Here is a 19,814-nt window from a genome sequence, read left to right on the forward strand (position 1 = left end):
GCCGAAAGCTCTGCCTCCTTGAGAAGCAAAATCCACGACCAAGAAAGTCATGGATTTAGCATAGGAGATTTGGGGGGTAAATACCCCTAGTTCTGCCGCGGGATAGTGGCGGTTTATCAGGGGCAAACATGCCTCACATAAATAAAAGGTAAAAAGCCGTTTTTAAACTGGCTTCAGTGTTTCTTTAAAAGGCATGTTACTGATAAGGGGCCATATGCAATTAACTTTTTCTTCTGATTTTTCTCATAGGAGATACTTTTTCGTCTTTGATTTAGAATAACTTTTCAGGACTTTGCAATGAAAAAGTACAAAAAAGTAAGTGACAAAGTGCTATCAAAATTATTTTGAGTATTTGTTTGCTTACTGGTGGTTTAAAAAGCATTTTATTGACAAGTTTGAAAATATCACTCAGGAGAAAACTCAGGAGAAAAAGTGAATTGCATATGGGCCCAGGTATGAAAATATCACTTAGGGCCCTTTTCCACTAGCAATCGCAATCACAAATCACAAACGCCAGTGATTGCGATTGCGATTTTTCATTAATTCTGTTATGCGATCGCGATTTGCGATTTTCATTTGCATTGCATTATCATTGTAAAAATCGCTCCAGCAAGCGATTGCGATTTGCGATTAGCGATTTCCAAATCGAATCACTGTAGTGGAAAATACTTCTCGTGATTTCTATGATAAAGTAACAACCCTAGCGATTTAAAAATCACTAGCGATTTGCGATTTTGCGATTCAGCAATCACAATCGCTCTAGTGGAAAAGGGCCCTTAGAAAACTTAGAAGAAAAAAAATAATTGGATAAGGGCTACAGGGCCTTATTCAATAAACTTTTCTTTTGACTTTTCTCCCAGGGGATAATTTTTTACCCTATCTACAAAATACTTTAGCACTTAGCAACTGAAAAAGTACTCAAAAGTGGGTAAAAAAGAAAAATCAAACTAATTTTGAATATTTACTTGCATGTTGGAAGGTTAAAATGCCTTTACTGATAAAGTGTGAAAAGATCTCCTGAGAGAATATTCGGGGGAAAAGTTAATTGTATGGGGGCTATAGCTCTCATTTTGCGTACGTGTTAGTGCGGCGTTGATAAGTTGGGCACGGGGCGAGCCAAATGACAGCTCTCCCTGCTGCCGCTAAACTCCCCAGCAGTGTTAAGTACTATTTCCTCCTCCAAGCCGTTGCAACTTGGAGGGAGGTGTAATTCAGGGTCCAGCAACCGCCAGAGCGCAGCATGATGTTGCTTCTATGGGGGTGCCTGCTTTCGGCGCCTGGCACTGAGCGCTCTGCGCCAAAACCACCAGCTTCGCTCAATTCTACAGCATTCAGTAATGCAGAAAACAGCTGATTTTAAGAAATGCCAAATCACTAAACTTATTAACCCAATGAAAAGTAATATTACCGACTAGTAAGGTAAATTACCGACTTGTGTGGTAAATACCTCACGAAATGTCAAGATATTGCAATTCACAAAGATCAAAGTATTTGGTAAATCAAGCAACAGTGTTTGGTATTTGGTTCCAGCTCCGACCAGCCGGTAACTCACACTGACAGGCAAAAAGAGCCAGGCAGCCAATGGGGAGAGCCACACAGCCCTGCTTCTCACACCATTTGGTCCACTACTCTGGAGTGCGGGACTTCAGAACGCAGAACAAGAGGAGACTTTTATTGCTCCAGGGGCATAGATGTTCGTCTATGCAAGTTAAATGTAAAATATAAATTCTAGCCGTTCCCGCCCCCCTGTCTTTTGTCTTCGACCTCACCTCATGGGATCTTTGCAAGGGGGGCACGGTTTGCCTACCAATTTTTTATTATCCTATGCCCTACCTGGCTTCTTAAATAGTGGCTGTTTTTTTTTCTTTGACCATATAGGCTATAAAGTAGCAGTGTCCTCTTGTATCTGCTGGTCTTAAATGGAAGCGGCGGGGTAGTTGTAGCCTAAAGGGCTTTTTCACTCTTCTCAAGTTCATGCCGCAGTTTCACCCACGATCAGCATTAAAGATGCTGTATGTCATTGGTGCGGTGGGAGTTTATTATCTTTCGCTTGTCGGCTGAGTGCACGCCATCCAGGACGCTGTCGGGACTTCTGCCTAGAGCGGCTTGGAACGCAGACGTCACTTCCGGTGACGTACTTCCGGCAGCTGACTTCCGCCCGGCGAATTCCACAAGTAATTGGTGCGGACGGCCGGGGAAGCTGATAATCACATCCGCCTCTACTCGGACCCTTCTAGTTGGAGGGAGTATTTAAACTCTGTGAATATCAGCGTCCGGGGGCCACGATCTACGCGCTACGTGTACACAGTGCTCTAGATAGCTCACCACTGCCTGCTTTCCACAGCCTTTCGTTATGGAGACTGATCAGGCTTTTGCCACTGAAGTAACTGATGTACCTCAGCAGTGTAAGTGGAAAGCCTGTCTAGTCTATAACGCTGAGTATTGCTTTGAAGTATTTTCTTTAAGTTTCTAATCTTTACTTTCACTTTCATTTCGTCAGCAACTTCTGCTGCTCCTGTTGCTCCCACTGCAACTCATTACCCAGTGATACCCTTCACTTAGGTTGTACTGTGCTCACTGCTCACTGGTATTAATCATCTCATTACCCATTGATACCCTTCACTTAGGTTGTACTGTGCTCACTGCTCGTTGGTATTAATCATCACTCAGTGATACCTTTCACTTGGGTTGTACTGTGCTCACTGCTCACTGGTATTATTCATCTCATTTGGCAGTGATACCCTTCACTTACTTTATACTGTGCTCACTGCTCACTGCTATTTATCATCTCATTTGGCTGTGATACCCTTCACTTACTTTCTACTGTGCTCACTACTCACTGTTATTAATCATCTCATTTGGCAGTAATACCCTTCACTTACGTTCTACTGTGCTCACTGCTCACTGGTATTAATCATCTCATTTGGCAGTGATACCCTTCACTTACTTTATACTGTGCTCACTGCTCACTGGTATTAATCATCTCATTTGGCAGTGATACCCTTCACTTACTTTCTACTGTGCTCACTGCTCACTGGTATTAATCATCTCATTTGGCAGTGATACCCTTCACTTACGTTCTACTGAGCTCACTGCTCACTGTTATTAATCATCTCATTTGGCAAAGATACCCTTCACTTACGTTCTACTGTGCTCACTGCTCACTTTTATTAATCATCTCATTTGGCAGTGATACCCTTCACTTACGTTCTACTGTGCTCACTGGTATTAATCATCTCATTTGGCAGTGATACCCTTCACTTACGTTCTACTGTGCTCACTGCTCACTGTTATTAATCATCTCATTTGGCAGTGATACCCTTCACTTACTTTCTACTGTGCTCACTGCTCACTGTTATTAATTATCTCATTTGGCAGTGATACCCTTCACTTACTTTATACTGTGCTCACTGCTCACTGTTATTAATCATCTCATTTGGCAGCGATACCCTTCACTTACGTTCTACTGTGCTCACTGCTCACTTTTATTAATCATCTCATTTGGCTGTGATACCCTTCACTTACGTTCTACTGTGCTCACTGGTATTAATCATCTCATTTGGCAGTGATACCCTTCACTTACGTTCTACTGTGCTCACTGCTCACTGTTATTAATCATCTCATTTGGCAGTGATACCCTTCACTTACGTTCTACTGTGCTCACTGCTCACTGGTATTAATCATCTCATTTGGCAGTGATACCCTTCACTTACGTTCTACTGAGCTCACTGCTCACTGTTATTAATCATCTCATTTGGCAAAGATACCCTTCACTTACGTTCTACTGTGCTCACTGCTCACTGTTATTAATTATCTCATTTGGCAGTGATACCCTTCACTTACTTTATACTGTGCTCACTGCTCACTGTTATTAATCATCTCATTTGGCAGCGATACCCTTCACTTACGTTCTACTGTGCTCACTGCTCACTGGTATTATTCATATCATTAGCCAGTGATTCATTAGCAACATGTCTGGCAGGGTTTATGGGGGTGTCAAGAAAGGGAGTTCCATTGCCTCAGCCACTTCTAGGACTGCTTTACAGCCAGGGAGAGGATGTCTAGCTGTAGGGGGTCGTGATGCAGCAGAAAGGGCAGCACAGCCTGGGCCGAGTCAGCGGACTCCGTTTTCACAATATTTAAAAGTTTCTGGTCCCCGTGTGGTGGTTGAGCAGATGGAACCTGAGGTATTGATGGACATCATGACTGCATCCCAGACCTCTACTGTGAGCAGCACTCTAAGCAGCAGCAGCAGCCAACGCCCCACGCGTGATGTGACATCCACCCCAGCACCCAGTGGTCAGCAGCCCTCCCAGGATGACAGTGTTCTGTCCCTCAGTCCGGCATCTGGGAACATACTGATGGAAGAAGATCAGGACATACTGGGGACTGATATGGCAGAGATTGAGCTACGGCCACAATCACAACTGTTATTGCATGATGTTGATGGGGATGTAGGGGCGGAAGAGGAGGCGGGGGAGTCAGAGGAAGAGCTTGATTATTATGATGATGATGATGATGACGATGAAGTTGCGGACCGTCCGTATGTGCAGCCTGATTCCGGGGAAGAATGGTCGGAGCAGGATGACGAGTCACCTAGGCCTAGGCAAGGATATCGCCATATGTCAGGCAGGGGCAGGTGCAGCAGTGGGCGTGGAGGAAGTAGACAGGACACTGCTTCAGCCGGACAACCACCATGCAAGCCCCAACTAGCACAGATTGTTCCACTGCACCCTCTGCTAGCGGTAGCGAACAGGGCCACAGTAAATTAAAGTCACCGGTATGAAACTATTTTGAGGTGTTAAGCCATGACAAAAAATATGCGGTGTGTAAGTTACGCAGACAAAAATTAAGCCGTGGGAAAAATATGTCCAAGATAGGTACCTCATCCCTCCAGGACAACATGAAGAGCCACCACTGCCATCAGTTTGAGGAGTTCAAGAGGAGGCAGGCACTGCAAGCAGGAGGTGCTGAGAGCACAAGGCCCACCACCGCAGCAGCATCATCCCTCCCTCAGGCTCATGAATCCCCCGCCACAGCAGCAGTAGTAGCGCGTAATCGCTATTCCACCTCGGCTACTCAGGACACAGACATTGATGGCCCATACTCACGGGCTACAATTGTCGCCGCAACACGCGGCGCGCACGTGTTGCGACGACAGGTCGCCCGTGAGTATGAGGCGCAACACGGGCGCGCACCCCGAACAGTCACTCGTCGCTGCTGTCGCCAGGCGATTGGCGCGGTCAATCGCCTGGCGACAGTCCGCCGCAACTGTCGCTAGTCCGCGTGGGTATGCGGACTAGCGACAGCAACAAGCAGGGAATACCTTGAGCTTCCAGCGGGGGGAGGAACAACAGCGACAGCTTCCGCCGCATCAGTTGCCAGGTCCCTCCGCCATGTGTATGCGGAGGGACCTGGCAACGAGCTGTCGCCGGCCTGTCGCGCACACGCTCCCGTGTGCTAGCGACAGGCCACAAATGTAGCCCGTGAGTATGGGCCATAAGGCTGGCAGCCAGTCCTCTCTCTCCTCTGTCTTCCCTGCATCTTATCGTCGTCAGACCCTGCTGAGCGACACCTTTCTGGGTCTGACCAAGCCTCTGCCTCCAAGCCACAGGCGGATCCAGAAACTAAATGGCTTGCTGGCCCGGGCCATGGCATCACAGCTCCTTTCCTACTCCCTGGTGGGAGCGATATGCGGACGCTGCTCCAATTTGGCATCCCCGAGTGGCAAATCCCCAGTCGCCACTATTTTAGCAGGAACGCCTTCCCAGCACTCCACAAGTTTGTGGTGGAAAACTTGGCCCGTTCGCTCGACTACTCTGTGGGTGAGCGGGTCCACGTGACCATGGACTCATGGAGTAGCCGATTTGGGACAGGTCGCTACCTGTCCTTTACGGCCCACTGTATGACACTGGTGGAAAGGAGGGAGGACAAGAGCGCAGCAGCCCAGTTAGTGGAGCCACCACACGGGATCAAGGGGGATGCAGCAGGCTCCTCTCATCCCACTCCCTCCACACCTGGAAAGCAAGCCCGCCTCGGCAGCGCTGCTAAAATTGGTGACCCTGGGGAAGGAGAGGCTTATGGCCGCCAATGTCCTGGCCGCCCTCAGGAAGCAGGAGTGGAGGTGGCTGACCCAGAGAGGCCTGGAAGTGAGGTATGTGGCAGCCGATAACGGGGCCAACCTGGTGGCCGCAGTGCAGCAGGGAAACCTCCAGCACATCCCCTGCTTGGCCCACATGCTGAATCTTGTGGTGCGGCGCTTCCTGCACACCTACCAGGGGATGAGCGACCTGCTGCAAGATGCCCAGGCAGTGGTACGTTTTTTCCGCCTCTCAGCCACTGCCTCTGCACTCCTGTCCACCTTACAGCAGCAATATGGAAAGCCACACCGCCTGATTATTGATATGCCAACTCGCCGGAATTCAACTCTGGCCATGGTGGAGCAGCTGTGTCAGCACAGGCTGGCTCTTAGGGCCTACATGCTAGACACAAGTGTCCCCAGCAACCAGCAAGTCCCCATCATCACTGCAACTCAGTGGACACTGATGCAGCAAATATGCCTGGTGCTGAATCCCTTCCTGGAGGCAACCAAGATGGTCAGCGAGGAGCGGGCCTCTGTGTGTCAGTGGGTGCCCATGGTTTGCCTGCTGGAGCAGGCAATGGGCAATTTAATTGATCATGGGGAGGAAGCCCTGAAGCAGCTGAAATAGGACCAGATGGCAGCACAGGAGGGCTCACAGGTAGTGGAGGAGTTAGAGGTCCCTAACCTGAATGCTGAGGAGGAGGAGCAGAGCGCCGCAGGCATTGTACGGGGATGGCAGCTTGGGGAAGACGACGACACGGCACAGGAAGAGGACAGGCATGTGATATGGGATGACATGGACGATGAAGATCTTGCTGCCAAGGCCCACTTGTTTCCCATGGGTGTGCACATGTTACGCTGCCTTTGCAGGGACCCCCGGGTGATCCAGATGCGTTCAAGGGAGGACATCTGGATCACCTTGATGCTGGACCCACGTCTGAAGGGGAAGCTGGGAGAGTTTATGATGCCATCCACCACCGGCACCGAGCAACGCACAAGGGAGTTGCAGGAGGCCCTTGTGAGCAGACTACTGGAAGCATTCCCCCAGCCTTCCACCCCCACTGTAACTGCTCTGCCAACCCAGCAACAGGTGCCTGACATCGCCACCAGCAGCACAACAACTACCACTAGCAGCAGCAACTGGCGCCCTGGAGATCTGAAGAGCCTAAGCAAGAACCTTGTGCAGTGCAGCAGCCCACAGCAGAGGTGCCAGCCACAGCATCCACCTCCAACCAGCACCAGCAGCGAATAACCAGCATGGTGGCTGACTACATGGGGTCATTCAGCGGGCTCAATGACACCGACAGCCCCATGGACCCCTTGAAATACTGGGTCAAGAGACTGGACATCTGGAGGGATCTTTCCCAGTACGCCCTCAAACTCCTGTCCTGCCCCCTTTCCAGTGTCCTCTCCAAGAGATGCTTCAGTGTGGCCGGTGGCGTGGTCACCGAGAACCACTCTCATCTCTCCCACGTCAATGTGGACAAACTCACCTTCCTGAAAATCAACCAAGCTTGGGTGGAAGGTGAGTTCCTGGCCCCTATTGTCAGACACAGGGGGACATGAAGTAGCTGCTGCAATGTGTTAACCATGCCTGCCTTTGAACTGACCGGCCGCTTTGCCCTCCTGACTCAGTCGCTACTAGTACTACTCTGCGTTCATTCTGCCCGGGTCACCGGGCACATCTAATTTTTGGGGCAGCACTATTACACTGTGGTACTACTACCACTGAGTTGCCATGGTCCTTCTGTGCTGCTGAACTGACCGGCCGCTTTGTCCTCCTGACTCAGTCGCTACTAGTACTACTCTGCGTTCATTCTGCCCGGGTCACCGGACGCATCTAATTTTTGGGGCAGCACTATTACACTGTGCTACTACCAGTGAGCTGCCATGGTCCTTCTGTGCTGCTTAACTGACCGGCCGCTTTATCCTCCTGACTCAGTCGCTACTAAAGTCTGCGTTCACACTGCCCAGGTCCACTGACAACTCTGCTGTTATGTCATTGCTAATCGCTGCAAAAAAAAAAACCCCAGACAAATTACAAAAACCTCTCTGGGCCTTTTTGGGGTCAGCCACTCATCCTCCTCCAGTGGTACCATCACCGCCAAGTGCCATTGGGACTCACCTTCACCTCTGTGATTGCTTAACATGTATTTCCCTGTTTAAAACCACTTATTACCAATTAATAGCCCCATATAAAGTGTTGATCGCACTTTAAAATCCATTTTCTCAAAAAAAAAAAATATTTTTGGAATTTTTTATGTTGAAGTTGTGGCCCCTTATCGCCTTGATAATCCATGCAATTTGGGGGATTGTAGCATGTATGGGACCTTTGCTATTAACGTTAAAAGAAAATCCGGATCCGGCAGTGAATCCGGGCGTGATCACGTCATTCACGGCCGAAAAACCTCGTCGTGCCATGGACGCGTATCGAAATCCGGATCCAAATACGCCGCAGGCGGATTTTTTTTTGGCAATGGCCGTGGTCGCCGAATTCGTGGATCAAGACATCCGAGCATCACGGGATGCATTATCCATCCAATGCAACTTCTCCCTGGCCTATGTATACCCTCCGACTCCAATGATTCGTCCATTACTGCTCAGACTCTTCCAGGAGAAAGTAACAGTTATAGCAGTTATTCCCTACTGGCCAAGGCGCCCATGGTTCCCCCTGTTGTGGGAGCTGAATTTACGATATCCACTACCGCTCCCATACGACAAGAATCTACTGACTCAGGGAATGATACGCCATCAGAACAGCAAAAGTTGAGGCTTATGGTGTGGATATTAAAGAACAAAGGCTAAGACAGTCTGGTTGTTCAGAAGACGTCATAAAAACATTACTAAGTTCTAGGAAACCAACTGCGAATGCTGTCACAGAACAGCCGTGAGCAACGCAGGCGAATCGGGAAGATTCGCACAGTCGATTTTCTGATTGCTTCCTGGCTAGATGTGCTCAGTCTTTGCAGTGATCAGAAAATTACATTTTCTTTTTTTAACTTGAGCAAAGAGTCCCCTTCCTGGCCAGTGACTTTTTAATTAGCATGTGACTGGAATCTGGTCCTTAGCAGAGGTGTCAATTGCTTCAGCATATGGCTGCCTGAAAGGAAGCCAGGAAGCTGACTCCCCAGGTGGCCCTGGAAGAGCTAGACAGTGCGGCACCGCTAGGGGCAGATTGAAATGCATGTGTTGTATGATTTTTAGCATGTTTAAGGAGTACCGTTCATATGAGGGGTATGAGAGTTATCTCATTCTGCTGGTCCGGGTCTGGTAAATATGTTGATATTAAATTGAGGCGACTGACATACCCAGAACCCGAGGTATTCTGCTATTTCGTAACCGGGCGTGTGACAGCGCCCGAGTTTGATGTCATATGAACTATCATATTCTGAGGAACATGAATCTGTGGTCGTTATGTGTGTGCGATAAACATAAGCCGAGATATGGAAAATGTCATATTTGGTGCTCACCAGGCACCCACCCAGGGAGTTAACCACACCCTGTCCAGCCCCTGGGCTGGACCTGAGACTCCGCCCAAAGATGGGGATCAGTCAAAAGTGTTTGCGAGGGACTCCTCCCTCATTCCTCCAAATTCCATCGTCTTGGGAACATGCTGCCGCCTTGAGGAACAGCGGCAGCCATCTTGTCTGAACTTTGCTCCTGAACTGAACTGAACTGAAACCAAGAACTTTATGAGTTTTCCCAGAAGGACACATTTCCATGAATCTAAGTATTTCCTCCGTTGTATTTTTTATACTGTGTTATCATTTGTTTCTATAATTGTTGATTTTAACAATTTTCTGTATATATTAATTATTTATATAGCATTTTTAATAAACAACACTACCGTCATTTATTCGTTCAGCTACCCTATTCAGCCGCACAAACTGAACCCTGGTCTCTGAAGAGTCGCTACTATTGTTGATAGCTAGATAAAATAGAGTGTGTTTAACCGTTTTCTATTTGCACGGACTCAGCCAGTCAGTGGCTCCTCTGTCCCATGGTAACAGAGGTGGTGGCAGTTATACCCTGAAATAGTGTGTAATTCTAGTCGGTCTGCGGCCAAATTCCCAGTGGTTTCTGCGCACCGATTGCGACCACAGCTTGCATGGTCTGTGTGCTGAAACCGATTGGAAGGCATTGTGCAATCCGGCCACTAGGGGTCCTGTGACAATTGCTACATATGCTAGAGTGTGAAACAGGTTCCAGCTGTTCGCTACTGAGAATAACTTTGATCCCTTGAAGCCAGAACCACATGCAATCCTGCATTTCTTACAAAATGGCCTCAAGAAGGGTCTCGGTTATCATACCATCAAAAGCCACACATCAGCTTTAACAGCCCTTACGGGTACATCATGGGCAACTCATCCTCTGATTAAACAGTTCACCAAAGGAGTGTTAAGACTAAGACCACCAGTAGCGAATGTATTACCTAAGTGGGATTTACCATTGGTATTGGAGGCCCCTGCAAAGGATCTGTTTCATCCAGCTCAGAACAGTAATCTGTGGCACGTAACTCTCAGAACTGTGTTCTTGGTAGCAATTCCATTCACTAGGAGAGTTTCAGAATTGCAGGCCTTAAGTTCTAAGGAACCATACCTCTTCTTCTTCCCTGACAGGGTAGTATTAAGGCCAATTCAGGAATTCATTCCTAAAGTCACATCGACATTCCACCTCAATCAGGATTGGACTCTTCCTGCCTTTCATATGGAAGACTCTAGTGAATCGCATCCACTGGACGTGGTACAGGCGCTAAAAGTATTATCTGGAAGTAACATCACAGTTCAGGAGGACTGAAAGATTGTGGGTTATACCCTCAGGATATAGAAAGGTAGAAGCAGCTACAGCCAGAACTATAGCCTCCTGGGTGGTTAAAACCATCCAGATAGCACATAGAACTCTCAGTATAGAGCCACCGCAACAAATAAGAGCCCATTCAACTCGTAGTATGGCTACGTCATGGGCGGCGTATAATAAAGTACCGGCAGAAAAAATCTGCCAAGCAGCTAACTGGTCAAGTATACATACCTCTATGCGCCACTACAGGGTGGACCTCTTAGCTCAAAGTTCTCTTATGTTTGGAAATCTGTATTATCTGCAAATTCATAATTAAATTGTGATGAAATGCGGAAAAGCAGCCGCCTCTGCTCAGCGTGAGGCGGCTGCTTCTATGGAGAGCAGGGCGGAACGCGGAAAAACCGCCGCGTCTGACGCGGCGGTTAGCGCGCATGGCCCCGTTACTAACACTCTGTCCCTGTGTGGGGAGGCCGCCGCATGTGCTGTGAGCGGTGCGACCAACCCTGCGCATGGGACCGCAGAGACTTTGCAAAACAGTATCGGTATGGCTTAGACTCATAGTCCCTCTAGGTTCAGAATGACGCGCGTGCGCGCGGAGAGGCAGAACTTATATGGCAGCCAGAAAAAGGTCAGCTGACCTGGTCGGTCAGCTGACGACTCTGCTCCTTCCCATTGGTCCAGCACTTGGGGAGATGCTGGAGAATGTCTGTGTATATATACTGCCGGCTGTTCAGTTGCTGGTTGTCTGGCGTGCGATCACTACGTGGTAGCACTCAGACCTGAGTCAGATCCTAAAGTGTGCCGGGACCAGCTGGAGCTACACTTAGCTAGATTCTATTGATAGTCTAAAGTACTAGTTTGATTGTGATTATCTGTTATGACCTTCTGCCTGCCTGACTATTCTTCTGAACTCTGATCCTGTACCTTACCATTCTGATACTCTGTTGCCGAACCCCGGCTCGTCCTTAGACTCTGCATCTGCCTCCTGATTTTGTACCTCGATATTTCTGATACCCTGTTGCCGAACCCTGCCTGTACTTTAGACTCCGCATCTGCCTTCTGAATCTGTACTTTATCTGTCCGTGTGTTTTCGACCTGGCTTGTTCGACCTCGAGAACTGACCTTACTGTTAGAGGCAGTTCCTAGATCTGTTAGTGACACCCCCTCCAGGGTGTCACTCCCGTTCTGTCCTTCCTTCCTTCAGCCTGACTCCTCCCCCGGGAGAGTCCAGGTCTTCGGAAGGAATCTGTATTTGTACTCCTTGCTGTACGGAACTTGTTCCTGAGGTTTAGCCCTCAAAGTATTACTGTTGCACCAAACACTCTTACTCTACTCAGGTGTCCAGAGGTTAGCTTATATATCTGATTATCGGTGATACTGCAGATCATCAATAATCTGGTATATATCTGTATTTCCAGTGATACTGCAGATCACCGGTAATCAGATTCTCTCTGTGTTACACCGATCGTTACAGAACGCCAGACCAAATACAAAATGGACGCAAACACTGATCGTCTGGGTGTACTTGCCGCTTCGGTGGACAACATCAATCAAGTACTGGGCACCCATAAACCTCTTATTGATGCCCTATCATGGTCTGTACAAACCCTCCAGACATCAGTGGATCATGTGCGATCCCCTTCTAGCTCTGACATACGTATGCCTGTACCTGAAAGATTTTTCGGCCACAGATCTGACTTCCAGAATTTTAGGAGTAGAGTGTTGTCCTATTTTGAGTTGAGACCCCAATCTTCAGGTACTGAGACCCAGAGGGTCACGTTTATTAAAACTCCCAGACTTGGGCGTATAGCCTGCCCACCGGAGACAAAGCTCTTACCTCTGTAGACTAATTCTTTAAAACTATGGCAGTAATTTACGACGATCCGGACCTTGCCTCGACTTCTGAGCGGAAGCTCAAACTTTTGCGTCAAGGCAAAGGTCCGGTCGAAGATTACGCGGCCGAATTTAGGAGGTGGTCAGTTACGGCCAGGTGGGACACTTATGCCCTATTAGATTATTTTTTGTCAAGGCTGTCCGATGAGGTCTCTGATCTGATGCTAAGTCAGCCCGAGCCCAGAACAGTCGATGAGGCCATCTCAGCGGCCATCCGAATCGACCACAGGCTTCGCTACCAAAAACAGACCAGGGGTAGTTCCCGTGTCAGAATGGTGTCTTACACCACAGCCCCAGTGACTCCACCTCCTACTGTCTCATCTTCTCCTGCCTTGCCACCACCCGAGCCGATGCAGATTGGTCGGTCAAAATTGACCCAGGTGGAGCGAAGACGGAGAATGACCGAACAGCTGTGTCTGTATTGTGCTGAAGGGGGGCATAGAGTACGAAACTGCCCTAATAAGCCGGGAAACGCTACCGCTTAGGAGTTGTAGGGGGTAACACCCTAGGCGCCCGACTCTTACCCCTAGAAGATAAACGGTTGCTTCTTCCTTGTATTGTTACATGGGAAGATAAGACCGAGGTCACTGAAGCTTTTGTTGATTCCGGCTCTGCAGCTAATTTTATGGACTTTGAGTTTGCTAAAAAGTTGGGTATTTCACTCACCCCGGTAAAACCACCCGTCCAGGTTACAGCAGTGGATGATTCCCCCCTGCAGAGGAATCACCCGTTATCACAGACACCAGAGGTGGGAGTCACTATAGGGGTGCTGCACAAAGAGAGATTGCAGTTCTTTGTGCTCCATATGACAACCTCCACCATTATCCTTGGCATGCCATGGTTGCACCTCCATTCTCCACACATCGATTGGGCCACTGGTCAGTTGACAGGCTGGTCGGCTCGATGCTTTCAGCAGTGTTTAGGGAAGGTGACTTTGGGTCAAACCAGGATTCATGTGGAGGGTGTGCCAGAACAATATTCTGAATATGCTGACGTATTTTGTCCCAAAGCAGCAGACAAGTTACCCCCGCATCGCCCTTTCGATTGTCCCATCGATCTCCGTTCAGGTTGTATGCCCCCCCGAGTCCATTTGTACAATTTGTCTGGGCCTGAAAAATTGGCCATGCAAGAATACATCCGTCCCGGTCACCTGCTGGGGCAGGTTTCATTTTTGTTAAGAAAAAAGACGGAGGCCTGCGGCCCTGCATTGATTACCGGGGCCTGAATAAAATTACGGTGAAGAACCGCTATCCGTTGCCACTGATAGACTACTTATTCACGCAGGTCACCAACGCTAAGATCTTTTCGAAGTTAGATTTACGGGGAGTGTACAACCTGATACGAATTAGGAAGGGCGATGAGTGGAAAACGGCCTTTAATACGCCCGACGGGCATTACGAATACCTGGTGATGCCCTTCGGGTTATGTAATGCCCCGGCCGTTTTCCAAGAGCTCATCAATGAGGTCTTCAGGGAGGTGTTGGGGAGATTCTTTCTCGTGTATCTTGATGATATACTTATTTTCTCCAACAACCTCTCGGAGCATAGGACCCATGTGAGATTCGTGCTGGACAAACTGAGGCGGAACTCACTTTACGCTAAATTGGAGAAATGTATATTTGAAGTAACATCTGTCACCTTTCTGGGGTACATTATTTCCACCTCGGACTTGTCTATGGACCCTGCCAAGGTTTCCGCTGTTCTGGATTGGCCTCAGCCGGTTGGGTTGAAGTCTCTTCAGCGGTTTTTGGGCTTCGCAAACTACTATAGAAGGTTCATTAAGGGGTACTCCACGGTCATTGCACCCCTCACCAGTTTCACAAAAAAGGGGGCAGATACTACGCCCTGGTCTTCTGAAGCTCTACAGGCATTCTCCACCCTGAAGGATTTGTTCTGTTCAGCACCTATCCTTAGACATGTGGACACTTCTTTCCCCTTTATTGTTGAGGTAGATGCCTCAGAGGTCGGGGTGGGGGCTGTGCTGTCTCAGCGATCTGGCTTGCAGGGTCGAATGCACCCATGTGCCTACTTCTCTCGTAGGTTCTCCTCAGCAGAGAGAAACTACGATATTGGCAACAGGGAGCTCCTGGCCATTAAATTGGCTTTTGAAGAATGGTGACATTGGTTAGAGGGAGCTGAACATACGATCACGGTTTACACTGATCACAAGAACCTGGAATACATCGAAGGGGCTAAGAGGTTGAGCCCCCGTCAGGCTCGATGGCCGTTATTTTTCTCTAGGTTCAGATTTATTATTACTTATACTCCAGGTAGCAAAAATATTAAGGCGGATGCTTTGTCCAGGTGCTTTGAGCCAGAGACAGCACAGCTCTCCGTCCCAGAGACTATTGTCCCACAAAAATTGGTGCTGGCTGCAACTGAAACTTGGGAAGACTGGAAGGAGACTTTAAGTCCCTTTCAGCAGGACATCCCGGAAGGAATGCCTGAAGGGGTCATGTTCATTCCTCTGCCTTTCCGTCTCCAGATCTTAGAGATGTTCCATGCGCACAAGAATGCTGGACATCATGGGGCATCCAGAACACAAGATCTCGTGGCCAGGTGTGCCTGGTGGCCTTCCTTGTCGGCAGATTGCAAGGAGTTTGTTAGGGAATGTGCAATATGTGCAAAAAGCTGGCACCTGTCGGTACCTTGTAGCCTTTGCCCGCCCCGAGTGAACCGTGGACCCACCTGTCCATGGATTTTGTGGGTGAGCCTCCCAGGTCAGAAGGCATGTCGGTCATTTGGGTGGTAGTCGACCGCTTCAGCAAGATGGCCCATTTCGTGCCCTTGAAAGGACTCCCCTCAGCCCAGGAATTGGCCGATTTGTTCATAGTCCACGTTTTCCGGCTGCATGGCATTCCGGAAAACATAGTGTCGGATCGGGGAGTCCAATTCGTCTCTAGATTCTGGAGGGCATTTTGCCACCAAATGGGCATGAAGCTGTCATTTTCGTCGGGCTACCACCCACAGACCAATGGGCAGACTGAACGGATCAATCAGTCTTTGGAGAAGTTCTTAAGATGTTACGTTGCGGAGGCACAGAATGACTGGGTAAAATTTTTGCCCTTCGCAGAATTCGCACAGAATAATTTGAAGGTTTTTCTCCGTTCCAGATTGTGACAGGGAGTTTGCCCAAATTCTCCTCTTTGCCAGTAGCCTCTACTCCGTTTCCAACTCTGGAGGCTTAGCAGAGGGCATTTAAAGATATTTGGTGGACAGTAAAGAGTAATTTGGAAAGGGCATTTCAGAGTCAAAAGGGTCAAGCTGATAAGAGACGTTCGTTAGAGTGGAGGTTCCAGCCAGGAGACTTGGTTTGGGTGTCCACACGCCACTTGACCCTGAAACAACCCTCAGACAAGCTTGGTCCCAGGTTTGTGGGTCCATTCCCGGTAGCCAAAAAGATCAATAACGTTACTTATGCCATTGATCTTCCCGCCAGAATGCGTGGGGTAAGGTCTTTTCACGTATCCCTGCTCAAACCTGCAGTCCATGTGGGTCCTACTCCTCCTCCTCCTGTGATGGTGGATAGTCAACTGGAGTATGAAGTAGAAAAAATTTTGGACTCACGTATAGTGCAGAACTCAGTACAATATCTAGTGCACTGGAAGGGGTATGGTATTGAGGAAAGAAGGTGGGTACCTAAGAACCGCATGCATGCTGATAAATTGAAGAGGGAGTTCCACGCTTTACATCCAGAAAAGCCTGGAAGGAGCTGTCCGGAGTCCACTCCTCGGGGTAGGGGGGGGGCTTACTGTGATGAAACGCGGAAAAGCAGCCTCCTCTGCTCAGCGTGAGGCGGCTGCTTCTATGGAGAGCAGGGCGGAACGCGGAAAAACCGCCGCGTCTGACGCCGGTAATCAGATTCTCTCTGTGTTACACCGATCGTTACATAAATTGTGTGTTAAGCATTATTTCATCCTCCCATTCGTTATGCTTACATGTCATAACACGACCCTCCCTTCTAGGTTAGCTTCGGTGAGCTTGAGGCTGATGTAGACTGGGGGGGGGGGGGGGGGCGGCAGAAACGGCTAGAACTTATATTTACATGGTCCTATGGGGTAGAGGGGGCGTAGCATCTATCCAAGTGTTTATGACATGTAAGCATCGGGAAAGGAAAATTACCGATAGGTGAGTAACAATTTTTCGTTATACTGGTATACAGAAGAGCTCCCTCTGGTGGCTGCAGCACATCTAGAGGGATTCCAGGGATGCACTGGACAGAAAAACACTGACTCTTGCACACTATTTGTGGGAATACTCACATTTTCCTGCCTGACCTGCTCCACAGCTGATGAGACTTACTAAGCAGGGCCTAGCAGGGGCAAACCCAGGATTTTCAAAGGGGGGATTCCTGAAAGGTCTCCCGTAGCCACGCACAATAGAGTATAATAATATGGTACATTTTGAAATCAGAAAGCGGGACACAGGCCACACCCCTAACCACACCCCCAACCACACTCCTAGTCACACATACATTTTATATGAAACATTTTTTTATTTTTTTTAGTTAAAACCGCACTGGTCCATTCCTGGTTAATATTCCTTAATATTAACTTTTTAAAAAGAAGCAATATACCCTGCCCGTGGGTGGGGAGGAGGGTGAGGGTGCACGTGGTGGGGAGGAGGGCGCCACTGGAAAGGAGGCAAAAAAAAATGATTGAGGCACCAGCCACGCCGATGCGGGATGCCGGTCCGGCATCATATTCCTCCCTCCCTCCAAATGTGCCCCCCTGTGTCCCCCCTGCTTGCAGAGTAAGTTTGCACAGCGGAGTGGGCTGTCATCTTAACATTGATCCATGCGTACCAGCATCCGGCTCTTCTCTGCTTCCTGTGACGTCATAGGAAGCAGAGTGAAGTCGGCTGCCGATACGCATGGATCAATGGTAAGATGACAGCCCACTCCGCTGCGGAAACTTACTCTGCAGACGGGGGCACATTCGGAGGGAGGGAGGAATGTGATGCTGGACCCGTATCCCACATCGGCGCGGCTGGCACCTCAATCATTTTTTTTTATCACCCTCTACCCATTGCCGGCCGGGACACTGGGGGGGGGTCATAGGGAGCTTGATGGTAGGACATCATGCTGGGTACAACTAATGCAATTTCCTGTCTGACTGAAAGGATCTGACAATTATTTCCTAAATGTCCGATCTGCTCCTGATCGACAACGGGATCAATCAGGAGCAGTTTGGATACAGATAATAATGAGGACAGCAGACATTTCTAATGAAGGGGAACATGAAGCATTCACACAGCCGGGCACAGGGCTGTGCTCATACCTGACTCTGTTAAAGGAGTTATCAGGAATTTTTATAGAAAATAAACACTACTTACCGGGGGCTTCCTCCAGCCCCAAGCTCCCAGGACCTCCCTCGCCGCAGCTCTGCCTTCAGCCGAGCTCCGACCCGGTCCCCGGCGATGACGTCAGAGTGACCTCCAGGTCGCTCTGTACTGCGCCTGCGTGAGCGGCGCTGTCAATCACCGCCACGTGGGCCGAAGCGGATTGCACAGGCGCAGAACCTGGAGGTCGCTCTGACGTCACTCATCGCCGGGGACCGGGTCGGAGCTCCGGCGAACGGCTGAAGGCAGAGCTGCGGCGAGGGAGGTCCTGGGAGCTTGGGGTTGGAGGAAGCCCCCGGTAAGTAGCGTTTATTTTCTATAAAAATCCCTGATAACTCCTTTAAGTTCCCCAGAGCTGCTCCATGCTCTGTACACACTCTGCTGCCACATCCAAAATCAACAGTAGCAGGGAAAAGAAAGGGGGCAGTGCTGTGAGCTGCAGGATGCCAGCAGATATTCTGGCGTCTCAACTTGTGCCTGTCCCCAGACACTGCACTGGCCTTGGTTTGAGGGAGGATTCTGGGCAGCTCTAATCCCCCCCCCCCCCCCCCTTTCCCTGTGTTTGCCAATGCTTAGTGAGTGAATTGAAATATGTATTTCCAGTAAATTACCAAACTTTTACCGCATGCAGGAAATCTTGAATTTGGAAAAATGAATGCAGTATTTTACTGACCTAAATTATTTTAGCAAACTGTATATATAACTGGAGATAGGTTATTCATTTCAATATTCTACTGCTACTCATTTCTATTTGTGAATGATGTCAAAGTTTTTTTACAGTACTCCTTTTTGCAATTAATGAGCAACAGAGACATCTTGTGGACAAACAAGGAAATGAGTCAGCAGTTTTACAGGATTTTTTGATCATTGTTTTGTGTGTTGAATTCAATTTACATGGTCAGGGCCGCCAACGGGGGGGACGACTATGACTCCAGTGATGGGCCTCCTCCCGAACCCCCCTCCCCCGATGCGCACGGCCGCCGCTAGCTACAAGCTGAGCCCTTTGTTTGGGCCTCTCTAAGCTGGGCTGGCTGCCATCATCCTTGTGCACCTTGTCCCCGCCCAAATCCCCCTCCTTCCCTCAATGTGCTCCGTGTCCCCCTTCTCAATTGACTCACATGATAGCCCCGATCTACGCGCCGGAACTCGCCGCTCTCCTGCATAGCATCCTAACCATCACCATGGTTACTTCTGGCACGCACTAGAGATGGGAAGTTCGGATCTTTTCAATGATCCGGATGATTCGAATCGGATCATTGAAAAAATCCGGATCTTTGATCCGAATCTCGGATCATTTTACTAGGGAAGCATTCGGGGGTGAAATGACTAGCAGGACAGGAGAAGGGGGGGGGGGGGGGGGGAGGGTGGACACACAGAGAAGGGGAGAAGATGGACAGAGGGCAGGGAGTGGACAGAGAAGGGAGGAGGGGCGAGCAGAGAGCAGAAATGTTTGTGTGCACACAATACCCACATGCTGCAATCATATGCTTTACATATATTTCACCTATATGTTCATCTGTGTACTCTGAATGCAAACATCGCACAGTGAAAGAAAGCATTCCCCAAAGCATTCCCAGAAGCGAGTGCAGGAGGATCATATTGCGCTGCAATCACAGAGCCTGCAAAGTTACTGAGCTGTGCTGAGCTGAGCCAAAAGTTTCCAATGTGTTCACTGTGCACAACTACGGAACAGACAGCCTATA

At 49.0% G+C, this 19,814-nt stretch overlaps 1 long non-coding RNA gene across 4 annotated transcripts in view; it reads left to right on the forward strand.

The window, feature by feature from the left end:
• Positions 1-19,814, forward strand: part of LOC137521191 (uncharacterized) — a 77,242-nt gene that overhangs the window by 18,228 nt on the left and 39,200 nt on the right. For all 4 annotated transcript variants that reach the window (XR_011022072.1, XR_011022071.1, XR_011022074.1 and 1 more), the window contains exon 3: positions 250-315. This is a non-coding gene — a long non-coding RNA (uncharacterized lncRNA). The remainder of the gene's footprint in view (positions 1-249; positions 316-19,814) is intronic.

Source organism: Hyperolius riggenbachi, chromosome 6 (genome assembly GCF_040937935.1).
Source record: "Hyperolius riggenbachi isolate aHypRig1 chromosome 6, aHypRig1.pri, whole genome shotgun sequence".
Taxonomy (NCBI): Eukaryota; Metazoa; Chordata; class Amphibia; order Anura; family Hyperoliidae; genus Hyperolius; species Hyperolius riggenbachi.